The sequence below is a fragment of the Thalassophryne amazonica genome, chromosome 2, assembly GCF_902500255.1.
Source record: "Thalassophryne amazonica chromosome 2, fThaAma1.1, whole genome shotgun sequence".
NCBI classification, from domain to species: domain Eukaryota; kingdom Metazoa; phylum Chordata; class Actinopteri; order Batrachoidiformes; family Batrachoididae; genus Thalassophryne; species Thalassophryne amazonica.
The window spans coordinates 149,226,940-149,236,666 of record NC_047104.1 but is presented as its reverse complement, the minus strand read 5'-3'; positions in this window follow the sequence as shown (position 1 = coordinate 149,236,666).

Genomic DNA, 9,727 nt, shown 5'->3' with positions numbered 1-9,727 from the left:
ACCGCAGTGAGAGCCAACCACCAGTAGAGGTTCGATTTCCAGTTCACAACGCAAGAGCCTGGCTCTTCATGACACGGGAGCAGACTCTTCATAACATGGGAGCCGGCCGACTCGAGCGCATCAGGTAATTCATGTAAAACATGAGAAAACAATAATCCACATCATTTCATTACTTCCTGGTGTACATCTAGGCAGAGGCTAAATCCACTCTTTGGAACAGGAATTAATATACATGCTCAGTTACTAGACCGTGTAGGCGTGGAACACCAGCAAAACAGCTGTCACAGGTGGCAGACACTGTTCAGTGTGTTGGGGAGGTCCGACACCAGCATCACCGGCCTGATGGAGGGCATTGATAGCTCAATGATTCAGCTGGCAGAACTGCAACACAGGTGGGACAGCTTGACACAACATAGGATAGACACAATATCATGAGGAAATAAATTATTTACAGTTGGTGGCCACACCTTACAGCACTGCTGATTTTCATAAATCACTGTATAGCCAAGTATGGCATGGGATATGCATGAAGTGGAAAAAAAATATGCAGTAATAATCAACAAGGCAGATGAATCTATCCTCTATCCTGCAGCTGTGAGCCAAAGGAGAAACTGGGGGCCTTCCACATTGTTCACCCTGAGGTGGCACCTGCTCCTGCTCCCTCTCCAACACCATCCTTGCTGGACAAGAAGTTGGATGTTGTCACCTAGCACAAGAAGGTCCTCCTTATATAAGAGGAGTATTACAGATGCAAGATGGAGCATCTGACAAATAAAGTGGCTGATAAACAGTACCCATGCATATATGTCTTTAACACATTTTGAATGTTTACCTATGTTGGTTCAATATAGCCACCATGACACAGATTGGACATTACTTAAAGTGCAGCTGTGTAAATTGAGCTCTGTAAGGATTCCCAGTCAGAGTCATAATCCATTCCTGCTGTGGATGGACATCATCATCATCCGCATCATCACTGCTGTCCTGTCCATCCTTAGGAGGTGCTGGGATTTGCCTGGACTTACAGATGTTGTGGAGTACTGCACAGGCGATTATGATTTTGTAGACCTTTGCAGGTGACACCCTCACTTCTCCATGCAACACGTGGAACCTCCGTTTCAGCTGCCCAGTACCCCGCTCAACCACTGCCCGTGTTTTCTTATAGGTCCTAAGCACATATATATAATTACAAACTCAGCCACATGGGGTGTGCAGCCAGTACATTGTGAGTGCCAGTCCCAAGCCCGGATAAATGAGGGTTGCGTCAGGAAGGGCATCCGGCGTAAAACATGCCAACCCAACTATGCAGACTCAGAATCGAATTCCCATACCGGATCGGTCGTGGCCCGGGTTAACAATGTCCGCCACTGCTGCTATTGCCCAACAGGGTGCCGGTGGAAATTGGGCTAACTGCTGGGCGAAGACGACGAAGAAGAGGAGGAAAACGTTGCCACAAACAGCGGGAGAAGAGGAAAACTAGAAGGGTGGAAATGAGAGTGGGGACTTTGAATGTTGGTAGTATGACTGGTAAAGGGAGAGAGCTGGCTGATATGATGGAGAGGAGAAAGGTAGACATATTGTGTGTGCAAGAGACCAAGTGGAAGGGAAGTAAGAGCAGGAGCATCGGCGGTGGGTACAAGTTGTTGTACCATGGTGAGGACAGGAAGAGAAATGGTGTTGGGCTCATTTTAAAGGAAGCGTATGTTAAAAGTGTGTTGGAGGTTAAGCAAGTGTCTGACAGGGTGATGAGTGTGAAGTTGGAAATTGAAGGGGTGATGATGAATATCATCAGTGCATATGCCCCACAGGTAGGTTGTGAGATGAAGGAGAAAGAAGATTTCTGGAGTGTATTAGATGAGGTGGTGGAGAGTGTGCCCAAGCATGAAAGAGTGGTGATAGGAGCAGACTTCAATGGGCATGTTGGTGAAGGGAACAGAGGTGATGAGGAAGTAATGGGTAGATATGGTTTCAAGGATAGTAATGGGGAAGGACAGATGGTACTTGATTTTGCAAAAAGGATGGAAATGGCTGTGGTGAATACCTACTTTAAGAAAAGGGAGGAGCACAGGGTAACATATAAGAGTGAAGGAAGGTGCACACAGGTGGACTACATTCTTTATAGGAGATGCAAGCTAAAAGAAATCACAGACTGTAAGGTGGTAGCAGGAGAGAGTGTCACTAGACAGCATAGGATGGTTGTTTGTAGGATGACTTTAGAGGTAAAGAAGAACAAGAGAGTGAGAGCTCAACAAAGGATCAGATGGTGGAAGCTGAAGGAGGAAGACTGTTGTGTGAAATTTAGCGAGCAGGTGAGAGAAGCACTAGTTGGAGGGGAAGCAATTTTGGACAACTGGAAAAGTACTGCAGATGTGGTGAGGGAGACAGCTAGGACAGTACTGGGTATGACATCTGGACAGTGGAAGGAAGACAAGGAGACTTGGTGGTGGAATGAAGAGGTCCAAGAAAGCATAAGGAGAAAGAGGTTGGCGAAAAAGTTTTGGGATAGTCGGAGAGATGAAGAAAGTAGACATGAGTACAAGGAGATGCGGCGTAAGGCGAGAAGAGAAGTGGCAAAAGCAAAGGAAAAGGCATATTGCGAGCTGTACAAGAAGTTGAATAATAAGGAAGGAGAAAAGGACTTGTACTGATTGGCCAGACAAAGGGACAGAGCTGGAAAGGATGTGCAGCAGGTTAGGGTGGTAAAAGATGCATATGGTAATGTGCTGACAAGTGAGGAGTGTGTGCTAAGAAGGTGGAGGGAATATTTTGAAGAGTTGATGAATAAAGAAAATAAGCGAGTGAAAAGGCTGGATGATGTGGCGAGAGTAAATCAGGAAGTAAAAGAGAATAGCAAGGAAGAAGTGAGGGCTGCTATGAAGAGGATGAAGAGTGGAAAGGCAGTTGGTCCAGATGACATTCCAATGGAGGCATGGAAATGTCTAGGAGAGATGGCAGTAGAGTTTCTAACCAGATTGTTTAATAAAATCTTGGAAAGTGAGAGGATGCCTGAGGAGTGGAGATGAAGTGTGCTGGTTCCTATTTTCAAGAACAAGGGTGATGTGCAGTGCTGCAGTAACTACAGAGGCATAAAGCTGATCAGCCACAGCATGAAGTTATGGGAAAGAGTAGTAGAAGCTAGGCTTAGAAAACAGGTGAAGATCTGTGAGCAGCAATATGGTTTCATGCCGAGAAGGAGCACTACAGATGCAATGTTTGCTCTGAGAATACTGTTGGAAAAGTACAGAGAAGGACAGAAAGAGTTACATTGTGTGTTTGTGGACTTAGAAAAAGCTTATGATAGGGTGCCAAGAGAAGAGTTGTGGCATTGTATGAGGAAGTCTGGAGTGGCAGAGAAGTATGTTAGTGTAGTGCAGGACATGTACAAGAATAGTGTGACAGCGGTGAGATGTGCAGTCGGAATGACAGACTCATTCAAGGTGGAGGTGGGATTACACCAAGGATCAGCTCTGAGTCCTTTCTTGTTTGCAGTGGTGATGGACAGGTTGACAGATGAGATCAGACAGGAGTCCCCATGGACTATGATGTTTGCAGATGACATTGTGATCTGTAGTGAGAGTAGAGAGCAAGTTGAGTCTAGTCTGGAGAAGTGGAGATATGCTTTGGAGAGAAGGGGAATGAAAGTCAGTAGAAGCAAGACTGAGTACATGTGTGTGAACGAGAGGGAGCCCAGTGGAATAGTGCAGTTACAAGGAGTAGAAGTGGTGAAAGTAGATTAGTTTAAATATTTGGGGTCAACTGTTCAAAGTAATGGAGAGTGTGGTAGAGAGGTGAAGAAGAGAGTGCAGGCAGGGTGGAGTGGGTGGAGAAAGGTGGCAGGATTGATTTGTGACCGAAGAATATCAGCAAGAGTGAAGGGGAAAGTTTACAAAACAGTAGTGAGACCAGCTATGTTGTATGGTTTAGAGACAGTGGCACTAACAAAAAGACAGGAGGCAGAGCTGGAGGTGGCAGAGCTGAAGATGTTGAGATTCTCTTTGGGAGTGACAAGAATGGACAAGATTAGGAATGAACATATCAGAGGGACAGCTCAGGTGGGACGGTTTGGAGACAAAGTCAGAGAGGCGAGATTGAGATGGTTTGGACATGTGCAGAGGAGGGACCCAGGGTATATAGGGAGAAGGATGCTGAGGATGGAGCCACCAGGCAGGAGGAGAAGAGGGAGACCAAAGAGGAGGTTCATGGATGTGCTGAGAGAGGACATGCAGGTGGTTGGTGTGACAGAGGAAGATACAGAGGACAGGGTGAGATGGAAACGATTGATCTGCTGTGGCGACCCCTAATGGGAACAGCCGAAAGACAAAGAAGAAGAAGAAGCACATATATAATTACACAGAGACCAAAGTGATCACATGTACACCTCCAGCAACACTTAATAGAACATTTTTCAGTTTTCTTTTAGTACGGTGAAGGATGCCCTCAGGTTTCCGGATGTACAGTTATTTAAAAAGGAAATCCCTCATGTGGGCTTGGGGCACCTCCCACATTGCAAAGTGAGCATTCTGCTGACAGAGGACTGTGAGAGACCCAAGTCATCACTGCTACATTGTTGCATTTTTCCTGTAGCCAAGTAATGCAGCGTTGCAATGACCATCACTGGCAGTCCTGCATTACTCCGCTGGGTGGCACAGGTAATCTCATCCCTGATTAGGTCAACAACATACATTATCCGTGCTCGGTACAGCGGTAGCGTGTTATTAATTCACTGTCAATCAACATACAGAGTATGTCTGTCCTACCTCTCTGTCTGCCCATCATTTTGTCTGCTTAATACACTCTTAGGCTTCTTAAAAGTCCTCCTCCCTACTCAGTTTGGCACCTTAGGAGCCCTCTTAAGGCCTAAGGTGCTGTGCGGACAACTTTCAACTTACCAAGGGAAAATTCTAAGATTTGTCTAAGAATTCGAGGAATTCTAACATTTTTCTTATTATAATGTCACCAGGAGCTATTTTTGGCCTTATGCTGCTTTGTGAATATGGGCCCTGGATCTTAGTCTTGATCCAGTACAATTTCAATCCCAGAAACTTTGATTCCTCAAGGGCTCCAGTTGGGGTTTCCAGCAAGCAAATCAAGAAAAAAAAAATGTTGAAGTTTAAACAAAATTCATACACTCATTTGGAATTCATATACTCATTTAAAAGAATAATGCCTATTTATATTTAGCCGGCTGCATAATGTTTATCATAGCTACAATATAGTCAGTTCTGTTCTGTTTGGGAAGCTAACGTTAATACACACTTTTGTTTACATTTGTTGTTATATGTATTTGTTAATACTGTTATTGTAGGGTTAAACTACGCTATTGTACCATTCTACGCTCTTGTACTATTCTACGCTAGTTACCAGCTTTGTTTAACCTTGCTGGCTTGCAAGGTACTGTTGGCTTATTAATGGCTAATTTAAAGTAGACCTGCATTGAAATAAATGCAGTCAGATCTTTGGACCAAAAAAATGACTTAAGATCCTTCTGAATGTAGTAAAGTAAATCTGCAAGCCCAGATCTGTCATTCAACGGAGAAATCTTCATTTGAAAATGACAAATTTACAGCTAACATTTAGCCCTCCGCAAATTGTCCCTCTCATCACGGACGCTGCCGAGACGTCAGGGACAAGACCCTCTCCCAGCATGCATTGCGCACGCCAACTGTAATTTGTGGATTTACGTCAGTTTACATCTGCACCTTTTTCTTGTCTTATACGGAAGGATCTACTTTTTAAAACTTCATATTGTCTTGCGGTACGCTTGGTGAGTACACATTTCTTTTATTTGTGCTTGAAAATTATTTTTGTGGACTTTTTCATACGCCTGTTTGATTGAGTGGTGTCGCATTGAAAATCTACTGTCTTTCACCTCCGGTGTACCGTCGCGGGCTACGGAGGCGAGACCCGCAAAGAATTCAAGTCATTAAAAATATATAAACCTCTCTCAGCGGCCACGGAGCTCTGCGGCTCCGATTACCAAGACGTGCGGCGCTGCGGATTTTGCAGCAAGAAGTCTGTCCTTGCGAGCAACAGGTGTCACCGCGCGCACTGCATTAAAACGGCGAGCGTAGTCTCTGGACTTGTGCCAAGTTGGCTGCAACTAAATTCAGTAGACAGAGAGGTGGTGCTGGCTACACAGCAGACATGGGGGTGTGAGTGCCGCGGCGGAATTTAACGAGCGCATGTACTCGGTAAGCGTATCGGGGGCAGTGAAAGCGAGGCATCTGGGAATAATGTCGCCCGCTGTCGATGCCGCCGCTGATCTGATCCCCGGATCTGAGCAAGCAGAGCTGTATCTCACATTCATTGCAGCTTACTTTTGGATGTTGAAACCAGGACGTGTATAACAGTAACATTACTAAGAGATAAAATCAATTTCAATGCGGGATCGGACTGAAGGCGGGAACGCATCATCTTGTCCGGATGGACAAACTGTTTTCACAGAGGGCTAAATGTTAGCTGCAAATTTGACATTTTTAAACGAATATTTCTCTGCTGAATTACAAATTTGGGCTTACAGATTTACTTTCCTGCATTCACAAGGGTCTTATAAATACATATCAGCTATTTCTTTTCTGAAATCTGACCACATTTATTTCAATGCAGGTCTCCTTTAATGGTAGTCCATCTAGCTATAGTCATCTTATTTTCATTATTTACATTTTTATTTTACATGGTGTAGATTTTTAATGACACCAGTTCATGGGTTCTTTAATAGATAAACATATAGTATCTAAGTTTGGGGTTTCCATTAGATAGCATATAGAATATGTATTTTCTCTTCCTATAGTAAGCCAGCAAGGTGAACTTTAGATAGATACCTAAAAGAAATATTACATCATAGCTTCTGTTTCGCTAATAAAATAAACATATTTACAGCTTAGCCTACTAGCTATAATTAAATTTTACTACTAGTCTACAGACTAGGTATAATACAATCTTCTCCTATATGAATATTTAGGTGTTATAAGCTAACACCTATAATATTATGTAGTAACTATATTTCTTGTATATGTTGTTTATTACCCTTATTGTGTAAATATTACTTATATACATGTTGTCCAATTTTGTTGCGCCACTTGGGTGGGTAGGGAGAGTTCACATGGGAAAAAAAGCTTTTCAGCCTACCATCCCTGGTTCTCAAGACCAGGCACCTAAGTGGCTCTACTCTACTCTACTCTTCTTCTTTTTTAGATATACCTAGTATACACTAGTAGAGTTCTACCTTAGAATTGGAATGTATTATAGAAGACATGCGTTATTGAATTTTCATGTGTCAAACTCCAAATAAGTAAAAACAAATCTGAAATGTACTAAAATACATTTCCTTCAATTTCTTCTCCTTAATGAAAATATGCAATGCTGTACAACATTACAATTATTACATCTCATGGCAATTTTTTCCAGTTTCAGCACAAAACATTGCATCTTCAGCATAAAAACAGCACTTACTGTTTAATTTCCACATCTTACGTTGTAATTTATTCATCACAGGAATAATGAATCTAAACAGAAAATAGAGTTTGCAACACATGATCGTACTGCATAATCCAACTTGGAGATAAATCATTTACAATATCACAAGCCTGGATATTTTTTTCCAATTATTTAATCACTTGGTAAGTCTTGCCATTTAAATTTATAATCAATAACATTTGCAGGAAACAATATCACGTAAAGGAAAAGCATTAGGGCACCGAAGGAGAAATTGTTTGTTTCATGTGTTTGTGAACTTGTTCATTTCAAGACAGTCCGAGACAGACAAGCAGAGCAAGAAGTCATGAAGTCATAATTTGATCAAAGTTGCTCAGGCCACAGGATCATCACAGCAAGACCCACATGTGTAGGGAAAATCTAACAAGGGCATGCAACTTGATCACTGACTGATGAAACATTACAAGTACACTCGGCCTTTGGATGGGAAGAAATCATCTGAATTTAGTTAGTCAAAGTCAGACTAGGCATGTCAGCAAGATATCTTGCCAACATTCATGGAAATATAATTACACAGAGACCAAAGTGATCACATGTACACCTCCAGCAACACTGTTAATAGAACATTTTTCCCAGTTTTCATTTAGTACGGTGAAGGATGCCCTCAGGTTTCCAGATGTACAGTAATTTAAAAGGGAAATCCCTCAGGTAGGCTTGGGACACTTCCCACACTGCTAAGAACAGAGGGTCCAGCCAGATGTTCCAATTACAAGTGCCCTCAATACATATTTATTTATTTATTATGTTTCATCAGATTGCTCCTGCAGCCCATCTGTGAATTATATACCCGGTCCTTATGGAGCAAATCCCCTGGAGCTTACACAGCTACTGCACCACGGCTCATATGAGTGAGGTGCCCTGTTCAATCAGCATCTCTTTTTGAAGGGATTACAACTCACAGTATTAAAGAGTGCCTGCTCATCATTCATTCATTTGCATACCTGCTTCCTCCAATCAAGGGTCATGTGAGTGGAGGGGGGTGCATATCCCAGAAGTCATAGGGTGTGCGGCAGAGTACACCCTGGACAGGATGCCAGGCCACATACAGACAAACAGTCACACTCACATGTATGGTCAATTTAGCGTCACTAGTTCATCTAACCTGCATGTCTTTGGAAGTGGAAGGAAGATGGACGACCCAGACTGAACCCCCTCGAATATGGGGAGCACATGTGAACTCCACACAGGAAGAACCAGATGGGAAATGATCACATGACCTTCTTGCCTGTTTATTATCTGTCGAACAGTCACGCATCCAACCAGCATTCTGCCAGAACCTTGTTGATGGCTACCATGACTGTTTAGTCAAAATGAAAGTTGCAAAGTGACATACATTGAAATATTAGGTGTGCTGGATGTATATTAAGGCAACACGGTGCCTTTAAAAACATGTGTTGGCTCACATTGAGAAGATTCTGGGTTTGCTCCCCTCCTTGTACAGTTTGCATGTTCTCCTCATGTTTGCATAAGTAGGCTCCAGGTGTGTCAGCTTCTTCCCAAGTCCAAATACATGCAGGTTAGGTGAACTGGTGACTCTAAATTGACCTTCAGTGTGAGTGTTTGCCTGTCTCTGTGTGTCAGCCCTGTAATAGACTAGCAGCATGTTCAGGATGTACCCTGACTCTTGCCCAGTGACCGCTTGGATTGGCTTCACCCACTCATGATGCTTATCTGCATTAAGGGGGTTCAGAGAATGAAAGGATGGATTTTTTTAACCTTGTATTCATTTCAGAAAACATCAAAAAATTAAAACAAGTGCATCAAATTCTTGTTGTTTATGTTAAAGATAATGATGTGAGTGTCCTCAGTTCCCAAATGCTTATTGAGTGTTGTTAGAAGGAAAGGTGATGTAACACAGTGGTAAACATACCACTGTCCCAACTTTTTTGAAATGTGTTGCAAGCATCCATTTCAAAATGAGCAAATATTTGCACAAAAAAGTTTATAAGTATGAACATTAAATATCTTGTCTTTGTGGTGTATTCAGTTGAATATACGAGGTCTCTTAGATAATAAACCGACCCTTTTATTTTTTTTTTTAACTATATGGATTTGAATGACATGCGATTACACCAATCATGCTTGAACCCTCGTGCGCATGCGTGAGTTTTTTCACGCGTGTCGGTGACGTCATTTCCCTGTGGGCAGGCCTTGAGTGAGATGTGGTCCCGCCCTCTCGGCTGAATTCCTTTGTTTCACACGCTGCTCGAGACGGCGCGCGTTGCTTTATCAA